This window comes from Perognathus longimembris, chromosome 10 (genome assembly GCF_023159225.1).
Source record: "Perognathus longimembris pacificus isolate PPM17 chromosome 10, ASM2315922v1, whole genome shotgun sequence".
NCBI lineage: Eukaryota > Metazoa > Chordata > Mammalia > Rodentia > Heteromyidae > Perognathus > Perognathus longimembris.
Window position 1 is genome coordinate 31,837,110 of NC_063170.1, and position 20,118 is coordinate 31,857,227.

Consider the following 20,118-nt stretch of genomic DNA (forward strand, 5'->3'; position numbering starts at 1 on the left):
TCCTCAGAATGAGCTCAGGCACAGATGTTTAGCTCGAGTCTCCTGTCTCCTGTCTCTGGATCTCCTCTGGTACCATGGCATTCCACTTCAGCTCTCCGTTGGAGTTGATCTGTTTTTATTTTTTTAATATTGTTTTTCTTTTTTTTCTTTTTTCTTTTTTTCTGTAATATGCCACCATTTTTATTGCCACGTGGCCATTTTTGTGAGCGTGGGGATCTGATCTCAAAACAGTGTTCCATTTAAGGCTCTTTAATACAGAAATTGCCATCACGACTGATATTCAAAATATCCATAGCGTTGCAAGGCTCACTTGGTAAACATAAAACCCTTACACTTAATTCAGTAGTGTACACTCAATGGAAAACAAAAGGCATTAATAACAGCTCTCTCTTAAGAAGCTATGCAGGTAATGGGAACAAACACTGAGGTACTGGGGTAAATTGATGACACAGTTAATGAACTTAATTGGCATTCCTTTTAGGGGACTCAACTCAATACAAAAAAAGTGCTTTTAACGCATAGTGTTATAGCTGTGCTGCCATGTCACAAAAATAGGCTGTCCAAGGGAGGCAAGGTGTATGAATGCTCCAGCGCCTTACAGACCTGCAATCAAGTGCAACTATAAATGATACGGAAAAAAGTTTACCATCTGACCAGTGGATAATACTTTCAAGGCATTTACTTTGCTTACCCTTTGCAGTATTCTAAGCTATTCACATTGACAATCACATTCACCATAGTGCTTGCTGCAAGGGAGGCATAGAACCAGTTGTTTTGGCTAAAATAAGTCAAAGGCATTCCTTGGGTTCTGCATAAAAGTGACTGTATTTAACAGTCTAATGGCAATCACGGACAGGCTGCTTAAATGAATGATCTCTCCTTCATTCATTGTGTTGCAAGGGCCCAGTGGAAAAGGGGAAAAACAAAACACAAAACCTAATACTATTCCAATGGACTGAGCTGGCACTTGACTATCATTTTATAATGGTTTTCCTTCAAGTGAAACTACTACATTGCCTCCCAATTTCTCTCCAAGTGTTGAACAGTCCTTAATATCATCCAAGCCATTTACTTGCCACTCATGTTTAATACCTGTAAATTTCTTTTTAATGGCATCTTTAGAGCTAGCATAAATCATCTTGCTTTTTAATGGTGCACTTTCAGGAGCCCAGAATGTAAATACTAGGTCTTCTTTCTTAGACTCTTTTGTTTCATATGTGGTATCGTACAAAGCATAATGGCAATCATTCAGAGGTAGCAACTTCACAAAGGATGTGTAGGGGTCCTCTACAGTCTCACCAATGTCACCCACCAAGATCTACTTCGCTTCCTCTACAATGATTTGTCTTTTGTCATCACTTAAACAGAAGAGAACTGCTTTCTTTCTTTTTTTGATCTCTTGTGTGGAAGATTTCCTTACTTTCATATCATTAAAAACTTTGATGACTTCGTCATTCACTGTAACTCCAGATGCCATAGTGCCCGCGGCTGTGACTGTGGTGGCTCGGCTGGCACTGGGAGGAGGAGGAGGAAGAGGAGGAGGAGGAAGAGGAGGAGGAGGAGGAGGAGGAGGAGGGCGCGCTGGCGGCCGGCGGCGAGTGCGGGAGTCCACCTGTGGTCATCAGTTTTCCAATAATGACTCCCAATCCAACCTTTCAAAATGTGGCTTCTCTGTTTCTCACAACTGAGTTCACAAACACTAATTAAAGCCTCAAATACATTTAATACTGTTAGAAAACTGAGCCATAGGGGCTGGGGATATAGCCTAGTGGCAGGAGTGCCTGCCTCGGATACACGAGGCCCTAGGTTCGATTCCCCAGCACCACATATACAGAAAACGGCCAGGAGCGGCGCTGTGGCTCAAGTGGCAGAGTGCTAGCCTTGAGCGGGAAGAAGCCAGGGACAGTGCTCGGGCCCTGAGTCCAAGGCCCAGGACTGGCCAAAAAAAAAAAAAAAGAAAACTGAGCCATAAGGGTAGTAAGGAAAGAGCAGAACAACATCTCCACAAACCAGATGAACTCTAGCGGGAAGCTGAGGAGGGACACCATGGTGACCTAAGGAGAGTCAGGAGACATGAGACAGAGTAAAAAATGGCAGCTGAGATGGTCAGGGCCTAAATAGGGTCATGGTCACAGGGCCACAGGGAGCTGCAGAGTTTAGAGGCTTGTGAGTTCATGGTATAGGTCCTAGTCTCTGTCCTTACCTCTAGGAATTCAGGCATGCCAATCACCTGGGGGTCTGACTCTACCAGCAAGAGTTTTGGAAAATTCCCTGTCATCTTCCATGTTGCCAAGATGGCATCAGTTAGGCCCAGTATCCTAATTTCATCTTCAGTTCTCCACTAAAGTTGATCCAGTCTGTTGAATTTTCTGCTCTTTATTTGAATTGAAATGAGGAGGCTGGGTAAAAGAAACCTCTCACAGCCATCCTAGTGCCTTGATGGGTGGAGGATTTCCACCTCGGTTCTGAAAAGCCTAGAGATGAGAGAGGCCATTTATTGAATTGTAGATGCCTATTTAGCTTTAGTAGAGCTTTTGATACAGAGAATGTTGACCTTTTGTTCTCATAAATGGTTTGATTCACTCACCAGAGTAGCCTCCAGGTATCTTCCTATATAGACAATTTGAGTCATATCCCCTATATGGAAAGCTGACCCCTGGGCTACTTCCCTAGATGGAAAGTTCTGCTGGTACCTGAGATGCTTGCCTATATGGTCTGGTCTACTTCTTTTGGTATGGGCCTCCACTCCAAGCATGTGGGTTTTGTCTTTAAAAGCTTTGTTCAAGCTTGATCCAGGGCTGTTAGTCTTTGAGACAGGAGTCCACCTGAGGCCACCAGCTCTCCAATAAAGATTCCCAATTCAACCTCTCAGAATGTGGCTTCTCTGTTTTTGTGTGACAGAGTTCTGGTCCAACAGAATGCTCTCACAACTTAATTTTCTAACACTAGTGTTAGACTCCAGATAATTATTCTGACAAATTATTTCTAGTATGATGGCTTTGACAGGTGACTACAGTCAAAAAAAAACCTCAAATGCCAAGAAAAATCACTTTTGCTCCCATTTTGTGTTGTGAGCACCCATCAGGTTTTGTCTTAGAGTTCCTAGACCGTACTTAACATCATCTTGAGTAGTCAATTCAGAGTCTGTTTATTCACCTTACTATACTAAAATAAACCCTTGCTAAAACTTTCACCTTATGAGACTCTCCTTTTGTGAGACACCCAGAATTCTTTTCATGTGTTGATGTCAAGAACCGGTGGCTTTGTGGAAATACAGGGAAGCAGAGGGAGGCTCTGAGCTATTCCGTGGTGCTGTCACCAGGTCTGGGTGAGGGTTTGTGATGTTTCCCTCTAAAAGTAGGGCTCTTCACTTAGGGTCGTTGGCTTTGGTCACAGATTAAGAATTTCTGGACAAATCATAATAGTAAGAAAACTTGGCAGAGAGGCAAAACCAGAAGCATGTGTGTGCCCTCAAAGGGATAGATACACAAGTATTTGACTTCAGGGGTATTTATATGATAACAACTGGGTCAGACTTAAACTATTCAAAGATAGGTGTTGTTTTTGCTCGTAGTCACTCTTGGTGATACACCTTCTGAATTCATGTTGTTGTTTGGGCATTCCTTCCAGAAATAAAAATGCATCCTGCTACAAAACATGATAATCCTTGAAATGAGGAATGCATCTTAGTCTTTCTCTTAGGAGCAAAGAAGATAGTGTTGTAAGGTGCCTCCATCAGTGAGAAACGGAGAAGCCACATTCTGAGAGGTCGAATTGGGAATCTTTATTAAAAAGCTAGTGTCTGCAGGTGAACTTCTGCTTCAAAGACCAGCAGCACAGGACAGAGCTTACACAAAGCTTTTAAAGACAATAACTACATGCTGGGCTGGAGACCAAACCTTAACAAAACCAGACCTTATATGGACACACTCAGGTTCAAGCTCAGGTACTAGCAGAACTTTTCCATCTAAGGAAGATACCCCTTAACCTTCCATATAGGGGTGTACTTAGAGGCTAACTCAGAAGCAGGAGATTCAAGCTATTTAGGGAGGTAATCAGGGCAGAATCAGAGCTTCTCTATGTAAAGCTTTCCTAAGGCAATGACATCTGCATTTCTCGGAAACAGAGTTCTCCTAGCTCACCTGGAGCTAGGCATCTTTATTTAATGAAAGGCTTCTCTCACCTCTAGGCTTTTCAGAGCTGAGTGGAAAGCACACACACACCCCATACACACACACACACACACACACACACACACACACACACACACACACATCCAGCCAGGCACCAGAATGGCTGTAAGAAGTTACTTAAACGCAGCCTGTTAACGTCAGTAGTGCTTCCGTGTTTCTAAAATCTTTGTTTCTGATTTCCTGGTTGCTTTCCCCTGGCTTCATTTCCTCTATTGTATACTGCCTTATTTTCCCCCAAAATGACTCTGGTCCTGTAAGGGTTGCCAAAAGGAGACTGCCACATGGTTCAGGCAGAAAAGAGTTTATTTGGGAAAACCAAACTGCTGGGCCAGACTCTAGAGTAGGATGTAGCATGTGGCAGCTTGAACCAATGGTGGAGAGATTATATAGGGAAGGGGGAAAAGGGGGTGTGGTCATAGTGGATATGGAAGTGACCTCAGAGGACGAGGAAGTGACCTCAGAGCCTGTGGTCCTTTTGCTGAGTCACAACCAGGTGATTGATAGTTTCAGGTGATAACTGGTTTGGGGCAGGTGATTGCTGGCAAGGCTATGTGCTATCCTTCATGAAGAGGAGAAGGGAGGGGGTGAAGGGGCTGTTCTCCTGGGCAGATCTAACAGATCCCTTAATATGTAAGGCCTAGACAAAATATCAATGCAATCTGAATAATTTAGGTAGCCAGAAGTCAGTGGAGCTAGGACACTTTGAGTCATTACTTAAAACATACCCATTGAAAGGAAAATTATCCCAGAAAACCACAAAACATAGGCAAAGTCACATAGAGCAAAAGAGTTTATTTCCAGTAGGGCCAGCAAGGCCAAGTTCCCACAGAAGAGTAAAGGAATTGGTGCCAGAACTCTCTCTCAGGGGGGTCTTTATACCTTCATGCAACTAAGGTGGGAGATGTTCCGCCTGCCCCTCAGGTATCATCAGCCAAGGGCAGAGTCACATTGCCAAGGGCAGATCTTATGTCTGGGGTCGAGGGACATTCTATAGTCTTACACCTATGGCCTTTCCTAAATAATTGAGCTTGAATAAAACTGTTTCACTTTCCCACCTAGGAAGTTAAAATCAGTACCTCTCAGCCACAGTCAACTATTGAGAGACTAAAAATTGTAACCACCATTTTGTAGATACTGAAAGGTTTCCTCCAGCCAATATAGACCGCAAATATAGATTAGGCATGAACAGCCCCATTTTGTACCTCAACAATCTACAGAGCTGCAGCTGGAAAGAGCCAGAAACAAAATAGGATGCCTGTGGAGGGAGATACCAAATTGTTTATGGCTTGGAAAGATCGTAAAAGGGTCTTTAGGTCAGTTCCTGGCGCCGTTTATGGCTTGAGTACTGGAGAGATCGTAAAGGGGTCTTTAGGTTAGTTCCTGACCCCTTCCTGAACCCTGTTCCTTGCCTTATTCGGGCTGTCCAATCAGAATCCCGTAACTATGCCTTTAGCTTCTGTAAGCCCGCTTCTGCAACCCCATAAAAACCCCTAGAAACCGAGCCCCGGCGCGCACCATCTCCCTGCGAGGACTTGGACGCCCGGGTACCCGTCCCATAATAAACCTCTTGCTTTTGCATCCATCGTGTGTCTCGCTGTTCCTTGGAGGGGTCTCTCTGACTGATCGACTTCCCCAAACTTGGGGGGGGTCTTTCAGTTGGGGGCTCGTCCGGGATAGAGACCCCCACCCAGGGACCACCGACCCACCGACGGGAGGTAAGCTGGCCAGCACTCTGTGTTGCTTCTGTGTTGTCTTTGTGAGGTTTCTGTACTGCGCCTGCGTCTGTACTAGTTGGCTAACTAGCTCTGTATCTGGCGGACCCGTGGAGGAGCTGACGAGCTCGTACTCCCGACCGCAAGCCCTGGGAGACGTCCCAGTGGTGTCTGGGGCCAAGGTGGCCCATCTGTTGTCTGGGGCCAAGTATTTGGCCCACCAGCATTCTGTGAATCCTACCCAAATAGGACTGTTTGGGGCATCTCAGCTGTCCGACGGGTACGTGGTTCTTCTGGGAGACGAGAGTAGCCGGGCTCTCACTAGGTCTCCATCTGAAGTTTTGTTTTCGGTGACCGAAGCCGCGCCGCGAAAGTCTGTCTTGGTCTCGCCTCCCTGCTGTTCGTTTTGTCTGTCCTAGGACTCTGCATATCTCTTTTGTGTCAAACCTGCATAACCTGTTTTGTTACCTTGTCCTGTGTTTGTTGAATTCCTCCTAGGCATGGGGATTAAGCTGAGAATGTGGCAAACAGAAGACTTCCAGGGATGACTCCTTCTCTTTCTCTCTATGTCCCCAGCAGAATTTTCCTCCCTACCTTTTCTTAGCAGCGTTGCTTCTCCAGATTTGTCAAACTGCTTGGTTTTACTCTCGCCACTTTTGTATGTTTGTCTGGTTTATGTAAAATGCTCTGAGAAGTCTAAATGATGTGGTTAATTGGACTTTGATGTAAAAGAGAAAGTGAAATTGAAAGCAGAAGGGCCTAGGATGAGAGTGAGTATAGAGGAGACTAGGAGGTAAATTAGAAAAGAAAGTAATAGTAAATCCAATTACATACTAGAAAAGATTATGTTGTAGAAAAAAAATTGTCTGGTCTGGACTGTTCTTCCCTGTTTTTGTATCTCCTGACTGTGACGGACGTAATAGGACATATTCCCTCTACCCCCTTGGATTTATGTTCAGCTCATTTGAAAGATGTACAGGCGACAGCTCACAATCAGAGTGTGAGTGTCCGCAAAAAGAACTCTGGGTGACCCCCACCCAGCCTTCTTCAGCAGAAAATTATTTGGTATGCTAAAATGTTTTGCTAAAATTATCAAGCCCAGGAAAATGAGGCTGGGAATGCTAAAATCATTTGTTAAAAGCTTTGTCTTAAAATTTGGGAGTTACAGGAGTAAGATTGGCAAAAATACCTCCTGCCACTGGAAAATGTACGGCCGATGTTTATTTTGCGCGCTTTAAGATCTTTTAAATGTGTGTGTGTGTGTGTGTGTGTGCATGTGTGAGTGTGAACATGTACAAGACTGTTAGCATGATGTAAAATTGAGTGAGTTTAAGTTTAAATTCAAATGGTCATTAAGTTTGGGCGTTACCAAATGCTTTAAAGGATTATTGCATTGTTTTAAAGAGGAACTGTAGTTAAAGAAAATGTTTCATTAATTAAAAAAAAATTATTAAGGTTAAGTGTCAGAAATTTTGATGTAAAGGTTTATCACTGTTAAAAAAAGAGAAAACTTGGGTTTCTAAAAAGAAAAAAAATGGGCCTGTATGCCTATCCACAGGAGTGAGGGGTGGTCTGGCAACAGTACAGCTTAGCCAGCCCACGTGGTGGCACAGGCCCTGGAGGGAATCCACGTGGTGGGACAGCCAAAAGGGGGTGTCCTTTCATGGTGGAAGAGAAGTGGGGCCGGCACCAAGACAGTTCATCAAGTTCTGAGGAGTAGGATGAAAAGATGAAAATAGGCTGTTTGGCAGGACAGGCCATGGAGGCCTCTCTTTTGACTCTTTTGTTTTCAGGTGAACTTTGGAAACCTGGTGGTAAAAATGAATGGTTTGGCTGGAATTTTTAAAAAAAAAAACTGCCCCTTGAAGTACTAAGAATTAAAAAAGTTTTTTTAAATGGTTAAAAGGTATATAAAGCAAAGATGCTGAGACTGGATTTCATGTGTTTGTAATTTTGGTGACTGTTTTAACTTTTGTTACAATTGTTTTGGATATCAGTTTAATGATTCAGGTACTGAATTTTATGTGATGTAATAGTAAGACTCGTAACTATCTTAAGTTACATATGATCAGGCAAGTATTTTAAAGTATGTAGACTCTCATTAACTCTCTGTATGTAGAGAAAAAAAAACAAGCTAATGTTTCTCACTAATTTATTGGAAAGCTGAATGGATAAGTATTTCTAATTTTGTAATTGTAATTAATTGTAACTCTGGCATTAAGAAAAATTGTCTTTTGGGTTTAAAGGTCTTCATGTGGTAACTGGGACTAAAGAAAAAAAAAAAAAAAAAAAAAGGCTCTTTTAAACAGGCAGCCAGGAGGCTGGATGCCCCCTGGGTTTCAGAGCTTTTGGGTGCAAATAAGACTGGGGCAAAGGTGTAAAAGCCTTGACTTTAAAGGTTTTAAAATACATTTCCAGATAAAGAATTTGAGCAGCCAGAGTGCTAAAGAGTAAATATTAAAGACTTTAAATTAAAACAAAATGCATTTCTAGATAAGAAATTTGGAAGTAAAATTGTCCTAAATGATTATTGCAAAGTGAGAAAAGGAGAATTATGGCTACCAAAATGTTTAATTGCCATTCCAGTTTCTTTGTAGGTTTTTTGTAACAGTTTCCAGCAGGCCCCACAGAGAAGGACAAATGAGTTCTACAAGTTTGTCAAGATCTAACATTGGCCCTTAATAAGTTCCAGGTAAGAGCATGCTTAAAAACTACTTATTTGTGGACCACCTTGTTGCTTTTAATTGGAGTAAAGTGGCCTCTTGTAAGACTCATTGATCTGAAATCTGCAGTTCGAAGCCAGCCCGGGCAGAGAAAGGTCCCTGTGGGAGTCTTCGTGTCCAGCTGACCAGCAGAAGTGCTGGAAATAGTCATGAGTTGCTTTGAGGCTCAAAATGGTAGGGTGCTAGTCTTGAGCTGGAGAGCTGAGGGACAGCACTCAGGCCCTGAGTCCAAGTCCAGTGATGGACCAAGAGAAATGACAAAGGTGCATTTATACCAGCATGGAAAAGTTACTCCTGGGACAGAGTGATTGCACATCCAGAGGCAGTAAGCCACTGCTTGGATGACAGAGAACGTGTCAGATCCTAGAGTCACTCCTGTTTGGCCTTTCAAAAGTTAATCAGAGCCGGGAGGTCCTAGAAGACTAGTTCGTAAGCATGCCTTTTATTGCCCATGTCTATCTATTTTGTAACTGGACAGGAACTTGCCAGTCATCTGCGGTAGTGGGTAGTAAAGCCAAGTTTGTTAAATAGGGGATAGTTTGAAAATCCCAACCCCCTGCATCTACTCAAAGCCCTGACTGGCAGTGAGAATTTTAAGCTGATACATCTGTTCAGGAAAGAAAGTTTGTGGACCTGAGATTGTGTCCTTATTGAGATCTGTTAAAGGCCTGCAAAGGTAATGTAGGCATTTTTTTAGGTCATCAGAGATCAGTTCCCCAGCAAGTCAGGAAAAAGCTTTTACAAACTAGAATGTTAAAAGGCTACACTGTGGTAGCCCCAAAAGTCTGTATAGTTAAGTTAAAGTTAAATGTTGAATGTAATTTCCACTTTGGAGTAAAGCTCCTACTGGACATCTGACCCTGCAGCCCCTTGGTAAAGTAGACTAAGGTTATAGGTTCCTGGCTAGGTAAGGCCAACGTCCCTGAGTCAGCCTGAAGAAGTTACAGAAGATGAATGATCTTCGCCCATCAGCCCCCCTTTTTAGGGCCAAGGGACCAGAATTGTTTTCGGAAAGATGAGACAGGATAAATTAGGGGCATGGAAAACAGAGTTAACAGTGTACAGAAACTGCACTTGTGAGAAATGGTTACAGGCCAAACCTTCTATGTTGGTTAAAAAAACAAAACCCTAGCCTTATTGGAAATATTTGATTTAAACTTATTGTTCTGGCAAAATGACCCAAGGGCCATTGATTGCCTAAAGCTGTCTTGACATTCAGTGATGTGCCAGCCTACAAAAGCTAGTGTGCTTAAGAAGGAATCAGGAAAATACAAGGAAATTTGACTAAAGTTATGCCTCAGGTTAACTTAGGTTAAGCTTCTCTAACCAGTCTATGGAGAAAGTTGCAGGTAACCCAGAAGGTGTGACATTCTACTGGAACCACTGGAAGCCACTGCTGCCTGATACCACCATGACCCCTGCCCATTGCATTTGAGTGAGGATCAAGGAGAGTCTAACAGTCATCTGGAAGAATCTACATTTTCACCCTGTGTGGCCCTATCTTGGTAAAACAAATGGGACTCTTATCATAAGCAGCTGATTTCTGCTGGAAAGTGCTTTGGATCTGCTGAAACTAAAATTTTGGGGGGATATTCTTGAGTTGACTGGAGATAACTAGCTCTATTAAGAAAATTGGATATTGTAAGAAATTTTCAAGCAGACTGGCCTGCTGCTAAAATCAAAGCATATATGACAGGCTGGAGAGTCACTTCCAGGCAATGCCTGGAGTGGGAGTATTAAAATGTGTCCAGATGAATTAGGGTGTGACCTCAGAAGAAAGGGAGGTAGCTGCCATCAGGTGTGCCAGATACCAAGGTAACTGGACAGAGATTTAAACTGTCTGGGGGCATCTTCATGGAGCCCTCCTGAGGGTGGATCTTACAGATGCCACTGGCCAACCTTAGGCACTTAAAGGCACTGGAATCAGGAGAAATCCACTCTAAAATAGTAACTCATGATAGTTGGCTCTGGTCTGGCTTTTTAGAAGCAGCAGTCCCCATCAGGCTGACCCTTGCCCCACCTTTGTTTTCCCTAACAGCCTGTGGGTAGAGTCACAGTAAATTGCCTTGATGTAGCTGAGATAAACTAGATTCTACAAACCAGAGGAAGAGAAACTCTAGCAGCAAAGAAGCCCCAGAAACTGTAAAGAGGAAAGTTATTATAGTAAGCCTTGGAGAATAAGAAAGGGATTTAAAAAGTCAAGTGTTACAGAATGTTCCAGTAAGTCACTGCTGGCGTGAGGAAGTAAAAGGTGGTGTGAGTAGGGATATGTTAAACTGTATAAAGAAAGACTTTAGAAAGAGAATTAGGGAAGCAAAAACATTTCCTTTAGATGAAACGGTTTTGGCATGCTAAAAGTAAGAATGACAATCCCTAGAAAGTTTGAGTGTGTAGCAAATGATATCAATATGTCTTAAAATTAGAGCTTATGAGTAAAGTTGGTATATAATCAAATTGGCTATAATATAAATAGGTAAATAGGGTCAGAATTGGGGGTTCGATGTGAAACTTCTGTACCTGCATCTGCGGGGTTAAGGGACTTATGTGATGCCATCTAAATGTTAACCAGAAAGATCTCATATCTTTAACTGCTTGATTCCCTCGCTGAGATGGTTTTGTAGGTAAAGCCTGGATTTGTTCATGTGTGGCCTTAGGAACAGCAGGGTTGTTTGAGAGTTGGTTCACCAGGTCCCCCTGGTTTACAACCCTAATCTCCACTCTGTTGGGACCCCTTATCATTGTTCTGTTAATTCTGCTTTTTGGCCCTTGCATTCTCAATAGGCTAGTACAGTTCATGAAAGATAGAATGTCTGTTATACAAGCCTTAGTACTTACCCAACAGTATCACCAACTAAGGCAACAAGAGCTTGAGACCAGCCGGGAAACGGCTCTCCTGGTTGAATAAAAGATTTTATTCAGTTCAAAGAAAAAGGGGGGAATGAAAGGTTTCCTCCAGCCAATATAGACCGCAAATATAGATTAGGCATGAACAGCCCCATTTTGTACCTCAACAATCTACAGAGCTGCAGCTGGAAAGAGCCAGAAACAAAATAGGATGCCTGTGGAGGGAGATACCAAATTGTTTATGGCTTGGAAAGATCGTAAAAGGGTCTTTAGGTCAGTTCCTGGCGCCGTTTATGGCTTGAGTACTGGAGAGATCGTAAAGGGGTCTTTAGGTTAGTTCCTGACCCCTTCCTGAACCCTGTTCCTTGCCTTATTCGGGCTGTCCAATCAGAATCCCGTAACTATGCCTTTAGCTTCTGTAAGCCCGCTTCTGCAACCCCATAAAAACCCCTAGAAACCGAGCCCCGGCGCGCACCATCTCCCTGCGAGGACTTGGACGCCCGGGTACCCGTCCCATAATAAACCTCTTGCTTTTGCATCCATCGTGTGTCTCGCTGTTCCTTGGAGGGGTCTCTCTGACTGATCGACTTCCCCAAACTTGGGGGGGGTCTTTCAATACTAACTGCTAATTTTTGCTTCTGTAAATTGCTTTGCAGCTAAAAACCTGAGACCCCCATTTTGTGCCTGACTGACCTTATTGCAAGCCTTACCCTCTCCCCCACCCCTCGCTTCCAGCAAAGACCATGAAAGACCTTGTATCTGTGCACGCACAAATTTGAGAGTTATCCGAACTCCCCTACTCAGGAGTGGTTTCCAGTATCTAAGACCCTGCAGCTGTTCACGTATTGCATGTATCCCCCTTGCTACACCATTATGGCTTAACCAATCAATTTTAAATGTGTAGGTCCCTTGATCTGACTAATGGCCCTTTCCAGACTCCTTCCCCCACCAAATGCACCAAACATGCTTTATAATTATTTCATAATTTTCCCACGGTGTGTGTTGATTTGTTAAAGGATGCTAAGTCCCTGCCTTTCCCCCAGAAAAATGTATAAAGCAGCTGAAAGCACAAGGCTCAGGGCCTCTTAGCATCACAGGTTACCAGGTGCGTGGAGGACCGAGCTCGAGCTCGAGCTTGCAATAAAGACTCCTTCTGCATTTGCATTGGTGTGGATCTCTGGTGGTCTTTGTGGGGGTCCGGAAACTAGGCTTAACACTATTAACTATTATGTTATGTTATAACACTATTATGTTATTCCCTAGCAGCTATTCTAAGAAAATGCCAAGGACTTAGACTCTAGGAAACATATCTCTAACCCCCTTTTTGCAGTAAACTCCCCAGCTTCAGCCAATCAGCAGGTGGTGGAGAAGGCCTCAAGGTCTAGTTGCTTCTTTAGGCAGCAAGATAAGAGCTAGACAGCCCTGCAGAATGGCAAGTATGTTATGAGGTCCTTGACCATCCAGCTTAAGTGACCACCCCCCATGAGCCAGCCAACCACCTTTTCCAGACCTGTTTCACCAACTAGCTTTTGAAATTGTTTCATTATTTTCCCGTGGCACTATGTAATTTGCTGTATGATACTATGATGCATGAAATGCCCCCTGACAACCCTATAAAAATCCTGCTAGATAGAGGGGCAGGCCTCTCAATCCAGATCTGATGCATTGGTGAAAGTTGTGAGTCCAGGCTCGAGCTTGCAATAAAGACTCTCATGTACTTACATCAAAATTGGCTCCTTGGTGGTCTTTGGGGACCCCTGAAATCTGGGCTTATCAAATCTTTTTTTTTTTGTCTTTTCTTTTTTGGTACTGGGGATCGAACCCAGGACATTGCACTTGCTCGGCAAGCACTTTGCCACTGAGCTACATCCCAGCCCAGATCCCTTAATCTTAAGGGAAGTTGACTAGTGAAGATTCACCTTTGTATTTGCTTTAAGCTGAGTTTTTTAAATTCCCAGCTTCTGTTTACCATGCTTTGTTTTCTGTAATCTATCCTTCCTCAGTGTCACCTTGATACCAAGCAAGGGGAAATGGAGGTGTAGCTCAAGTGGTAAAGATCCAGCCTTGAGCAAAAAAAGCTAAGAAGAGTGCAGACACTAGTTCAAGCCCTAGTATCAACACAAAAAATAATTGCATTAATTAAATAAATTAATGTCTGATGCACATTGAGACCAATGCCATGGTATCATTTTTTTTGTACAAAGAAAATACTTTATTGTGTGGCCAGCAAGAAAGGAGGTAAAAAAACAGTTTTCTTAGGTCTTTTTTTTTTTTGGTTCCCTGACCGGGAATCAAATTCTTAGGTCTTCTTTGATGAAAAAGGACATAAAAACACTCACCTTTGTACCTGATAGCCATATCTTAGAACTGCCCTTGCTGAGAACCTCACAGAATAATCTCCCCTCATTTTTCCCCCTCCCCAAACATCCCCTGGGGCTATAAAAGAGATAACCTGTGAACTGAGGGTCATACCTTTGGTGTCAAGATGCTGTTAAAAAATACCCTGTTCCAAAACTCAAGATAAGTTTCCTTCTCCACACAAAGAGCCTGCTTCCCTTCTCTGATCCTGCCCCTGGCCCTGCCCCCACTCTGGACCTCTGCCCCACCTGACTTTGCTTTTCTGCCTAATAAGAGAGACCTTAGTTGTAAGGGAACTGTGTGCACCATTTCTTCTCCATCTGAGGAATGGTTGCCCATCATTTCTGCTCCAGTCAGGCTGAAGAAGACTTGGATGCCCTTCTGTGGTTTCAAGTCTAATAAGACCTGTTGTCCTGTAGAGATCACCTCACTGCCCTTTTCTTTATTCATACGCCTGGTACTCAATATATTTCCTCAGTAATTCCTAACATTTGGTGCCAAAACCTAGGACTCAAAACCCAGGACTCAAAATATTCCTACATGTCTGTCTATTATTGTTGGTTGTAGGTGACTTATAGAAAAGGAGAGGAGAAGCAAGAAGTGGGAGTCCTGGGGTTGGTTTTCCTTGGCATTGCCACTCACCATTCTCTACATGGGTTTTATGTTTCTTTGGGGTAAAATGATCATAATCTGCTTGGGAGATTTTGAGCTTGTGAAAAGGTCATTGACCAGAACTGGGTTTTATAGATGGTCATTCATGAAAATCCTGTTCTTGAAAAACAACTTAAGCTTATATTAGTTATAAGAGTTATGTCTAGGCCTGTCTAGGCCTTAATGGAATTTTAATCCCACCACAATACTGGCCATAGTTACATAAAAATGATTATTTCAGAATCACAGTGCAAGTATAAACATACCTTCAACGACTCCTAATAAATCCTTTCAGCAAGGAGGGCATGGTAACACATGCCTATAATCCTTCTTAGTGAAAGCATAGGTATTGGCCATCCCAGAGGAACATGCAGAGATAATCACAGACAGGAGAAGAAGGTTGATAAGAAGGTTTATTAGTGGGGCCATAGTTTCCACGGGAGAGGGAGCTACATGGTGTCTGCACCTTACTCAGGTGGCAGCTTCTCTTGGGGGGGGGGGGGGGTAAAGGGGAAGTAGGTAGGTAGTGAGTAGGAGTGGCTCATTAGGTATAGGTGGATCTGGGGGCTAGTGGGAGGAGCTGAGGACCTGAGGCTAGGGAAATGCTAAAATTCCCCCATTTGTTGTTTATTAACAACGGAGGAGGGGTACCAGGCTGGGAGTATGGGCAGAGGTTGTTTCTTCTAGAACTATTTCCTGCTGAAAAGGGGCGAAGTAGTCAGGGGTCCCTGATTTATCAGTTTGGTTGGTAAAAGTCCTCATCATTTCCATGAGAATAGTTATCAGGGGCCAATGGGTGTCATGGTCTCCTCTGGCTACTTCCTGCAGCTTGGGCACATCAAGGAGTCCCTGGGGCTGGGGTCTTCAGGGTCTAGATCTGCGCTGGGCACAGCAGTGTAGTAAGAGGATGGCCTTGAACTGCAAGTTCCCAGGTGGAGACCTAGGTGAGGGATGTTATCCTGTTAAAAGAGACTTGAAAAGTTCAGGCAAAAGGCTGACAAGTTCACAGGACCAGTTAACATGAACAACATGGAAGAACACACCATGGGCATATGCCAGAAAAGTTCCATTTGGAACATAAACCCAATTGTGGCCCACTACAAGGTAGGAGGAATAACTGGACTGGGGACAGGAAGGAAGTGTTTAGGGATAGTGGACTGGTTGAGAGTAACTGGTTAGGAGTACACAAATAGCAAGTAACAAAGGCAAGAATGCAAGTTTCTGTCCAGATGGAAAATGGACAGGTATGGACATTAGGAGGGTAAACAACTATTCCCCTTGATCTGCCAGCTCTGATTAATTTGAAAGGGCAAGTTTAAATTGACTCCATTTAAGATCAGACTTCATCTCCTCTTACTCCTCTCCATGGTTCTTCGTTTTCAGGATTGACCTTGTCCTGAAGGTCTAGGTGCTCATTGCTTGGATACCTTGTCTGAGTTGGCATTCACAGGGTTTGAACTAAAGGCCTGGGCACTGTCTCTGAGCACTTCTGCTCAAGGCTAGTGCTCCACCACTTGAGCCATGGCGCCGCTTTCAGCATTTGGCTGGTTCTCTTGAGCCAAGCTTCCAGTCTGGCTCTTTGCTGGTTAGTTGGGAGATGGAGTTTTAGAGGGATTTTTTTTTCTTTTTCTTTCTGCCCAGGCTGGCTTCGAACTGCAATCCCAGGAGTCTTAGCCATAAAAGCCCTTTTTATTTCCAATTAAAGCAACAAGGAGAACGATAGGAGTAGAGCTTACCTGTAACTTGTTGAGAATTGACCAACAAGTACTTGTCAGAGTTCTGATGTAACACTTAGAGAACAGCAGACTGAATGAGATCCATGTGCAATCAAATCAAATCATCTTTTAACCTTACTGGCAGGTGGAAGAGAACACAAATGAATTAACAATCAAGAGGGCAAAGGGTCAGGACAATGTAAAAGTCTCAGCTTCAGCAGATCCAAAGTGGCTGTGTCTTCCATCCTGAATCAGCAGGCTTCATTAGTCATGTGTGATGGAGGCAGGTAGGAGATATGGGTTGGATCTGGGTGAGGCTGTAGTGGCATCTCAGAGTCCCCTGGATAGATTGTCACACCTCCTTCTGGGTTGCCTGCAAAATTCTACACAGACTGGTTAAAGATATTTAAAATCTCTCAGTATTCCCTGGTTGCTTACTCTTAAGTACTCTGGCTTTTGTAGGCTGGTGCCCTACTGGTTTTAGCACAGTGACAACTTTAAACAGATTTTAGAAGTCTTGGGCATTTAACCATGTTCCACACAGACATGTGGCAAGGTGTAATGGTGGCAGAGCTGGTCGAGCCTTAGCAGGCTCACAGCAAAACACATTCACCTTACAGCATTTGAATTGCAAGGTACATTTGAATTGCAAGGCCACAGTTACAGAGTTTGGTGGGGGGGGGGGGGGGGGCGGTGGCAGGGTTACCAGGAGCTTGAGTCTCCCAAGTCCCTGCCCTGCCTCAAGGAATTCGAGGAATTTTGCATGCCCATTACCTGGGGGATGGGCTCCACCTCCAAGAGTTTTTGGAACTTTGATGGAACCAAGATCGCTCTTGCTAAAATTAATTCTATTGTCCACGTGGTCAATGCTAGAGAAAACAGGATTTAGCCAACAACGAGCAGAACTTAACCAAATCTCCAAGCTTAACAAACATCAATCAAAGCAGATGTTAAACAAATATTGGTACCTTTGGAAGCTAGTACCAGCTCATCACAGGCAGGCAGGCAGAGTTTAGAGAGAGACAGAAAGAGAGAGGGAGAGAACTCCATTTGCCCGAGTGCTCATAGAAGTTATGTAAGTCCTGTAAAATATTCCAAATTTGTAAGATTGGGCTCAAACTTGAGCAGCTTTAGACTGTTCCCCACTTGATGAGTGACCAGCGGAGCTGAACTAGAGATCAGTTGACTCCAAACATCCACAATTGCTGATCCCTTTGACCTAGCCCAGTGGCCTAAGGTCGGCGGCCCAGTGGCCTTCCCTCTGAGTGGGGCACATAACTTGGAGCCAAGATTTATGGTGGCCCAGTGGCCTTATGGAAAATCCAAGCTCCCAACTACAATTGCTGATCCCCTTGACCTAGCCCAGTGGCTTACTGAGGACCCAGAGGATCCCATAGCAGATGAATAACACCTCTATGGCCTCAGCCAACTTGGACAGTACCAGGTCTCCTTTTTTCCCCTTCCTGACTACTTTGCCCCTTTTCAGCAGGAAGTAGATCCAGAAGAAAAGACTTTCGCCCATACCCCCTTGCCTGGTACTTCCCATAATAAACAACAGAGGGGGGAATGTAAGCTTATAGAATGTCCCCCGGCCCATAAGCTTTGCCCTTGGCAATGCAACTCCACCCCTGGCTACCTGAGGGGCAGGCAGAGCACTTCCCACCTTAGTTGCATGAGGGTATAAAGACCCCCCAAAAGAGAGTTCAGGTGCCATTTTCCTCTCCTCTGTGGGAACTTGACCTTGCCGGTCCGGCTGGCAATAAACTCTTTTGCTCTACGTGACTTTGTCCATGGTCTGTGGTTCTTCTGGGACAATTTTCCATTCACTTAGGAGCTTAGAAAGGAAGACTATGAGTTCAAGGCAAGCCTTGGGCACATAGTGAGACTGTCTCAAAAAAAAAAAAAAGGAAGCCCTTGAAGTTTCATTTCAACTTCATGGGGAATCATCAAAAACTTGCTAACCTAAAAGGCAGTTGAGGCACACTGATTATGAGAACCAAATGATTGTCATAACGGATTTGAGCCAAGAGTTGGAGAGCCATCTGAAAGAAAACAAGAATTCTGTTTGCTCAAAAATAAGTCCTCTACATATGGCATCTGAGGGGAGGTGGGGCTTAATTTTAATAGGTTTTTAAACAGATAAGGTAAGAAAAAGGTTGTATGCACATACTTGAAGTAGAGGTTGGAATGTATCACAGTAGCTGATCTGGAGGGGGAAAGGAAGGAGAAGAGGAAGGGAAGGAAGGATTAGGAAGGAAAAGGGAAGAGAAAGAGAGAGAGAGAGAAACCTAATTGTTTTTATTGCATTGGTTTGTAGGAACAGTATAGAGGATTCATGCATGGTCACTTGTACTATACCTTCAGGTAAGAACCATAATAAGCATAAAAGGAATTGTTTATTTTCTACTGGAATTGTTTATTTTCTTTATGGCATGATTGGAGGGCTAAAAGATCTTGCTTTGTGAAGTCAGCATGACCTCAGGCCAAAACTATTGTGACCTAATTTTTGTGACTTTTAGATCTTTTCTCAACTTAGCCTTTAAAAAGAATTGTTTTCACTATCTTTTCCCATGTCCCTTTTGCAAAGCTTTCTAATCTCAGAGCAGTAGTTGCTACTGTTATGCCCAAGTCACGAGAAGACCACCAAGAAGACCACCAAGAGCCAGACATTCCAAAATGCAAAAGCAAGGCTTTATTCAGGCGGGCTGCAGCTCGGGCCTTGTCCTACACTCTGATACAGCGGAGGTTAGGAGGAAGGCCCCGAGCTGAAATTTCACAGTGCCGGGCTCGGGTCGCCTCCCCTGGCACAGGGATCAAGGCTCTGCTATGCTTCTAATAGCTCCCTTTCTCACCCTCTCCCCTGGTCATCCGACCCGCAGGCAAGGCCAGGGTGGAGTGGGGAGCCCAGGAAAGACCACAGGTGCACGCGGTCATACGAGATCGCTTTACCTCCCTCCTTACCAGTGAAGAAAGCCAGGCGTACTCGGACCTCGGAGATGCTTCGTAAGCAATCTGATTTATTAGGGCGGGGCAAAGACTAATATGGTAGGAGGGGACAAGAGAGGGCGATCGGCCAGGGTGCTGATGATAGGTTACAAGCTTGCCATATGACCCCCCATGAGCTAACGTCACTCGGAAAGCGCCAGGCCAAAGGGAGACTGGGGGCACATGGGCTGGCGAGAAAGTTTGGGGGCTGTTCGCAAAGCCGGTTCTTCTGGTTCCGGACCCAGAGAATTGTGGCCTGCTTCCGCATTCCCCAGGGCTGGGGGAAGGGTGGCGTCTTGGGAGCGCTCCCAATGCCCATCCCCCGTCAAGTCCAAAGGCTGGACCCCAACATGTTTTCACTATCTTTTCCCATGTCCCTTTTGCAAAGCTATCTAATCTCAGAGCAGTAGTTGCTACTGTTATGCCCAAGTCTCGAGAAGACCACCAAGAAGACCACCAAGAAGACCACCGAGAGCCAGACATTCCAAAATGCAAAAGCAAGGCTTTATTCAGGCGGGCTGCAGCTCGGGCCTCGTCCTACACTCTGACGCAGCGGAGGTTAGGAGGAAGGCCCCAAGCTGAAATTTCACAGGGCTTATAAAGGCAAAAAGCCACAAAGTTACAGCAACCAGGTGTTCAAGCAAGATTAGGATATGGGTACAAATCTGATTGGCTCAGGGCTAGAGACATTTGGGGTGGTTAGAGATAAGCAGGGAGTTTCCTAAATGGCTGGGCCCTAATAAGCTTGTTCTGCTAGCCGGGATAATTGGTGGCCTGGGTTACTCATAGTTTGAACAAACAGCAAAAATGGGGGCTGCCTCAAAATGGAGTCATTCTGGCTCCACACTACTGCAACACTTTTCAAAGCTTTTGCTGAACTAGTATCATACCCTCTGTGGACCTCCTGTTCCTGCATGCAGAGTAGACACCTAACAGA

The 20,118-nt window shown here is 44.2% G+C and overlaps 1 pseudogene; it reads right to left on the bottom strand.

Annotated features, from left to right (window-relative positions):
* Positions 1-418: 418 nt before the first annotated feature.
* Positions 419-1,491, bottom strand: LOC125358526 (annotated as a pseudogene).
* Between the last annotated feature and the right edge of the window lie 18,627 nt (positions 1,492-20,118).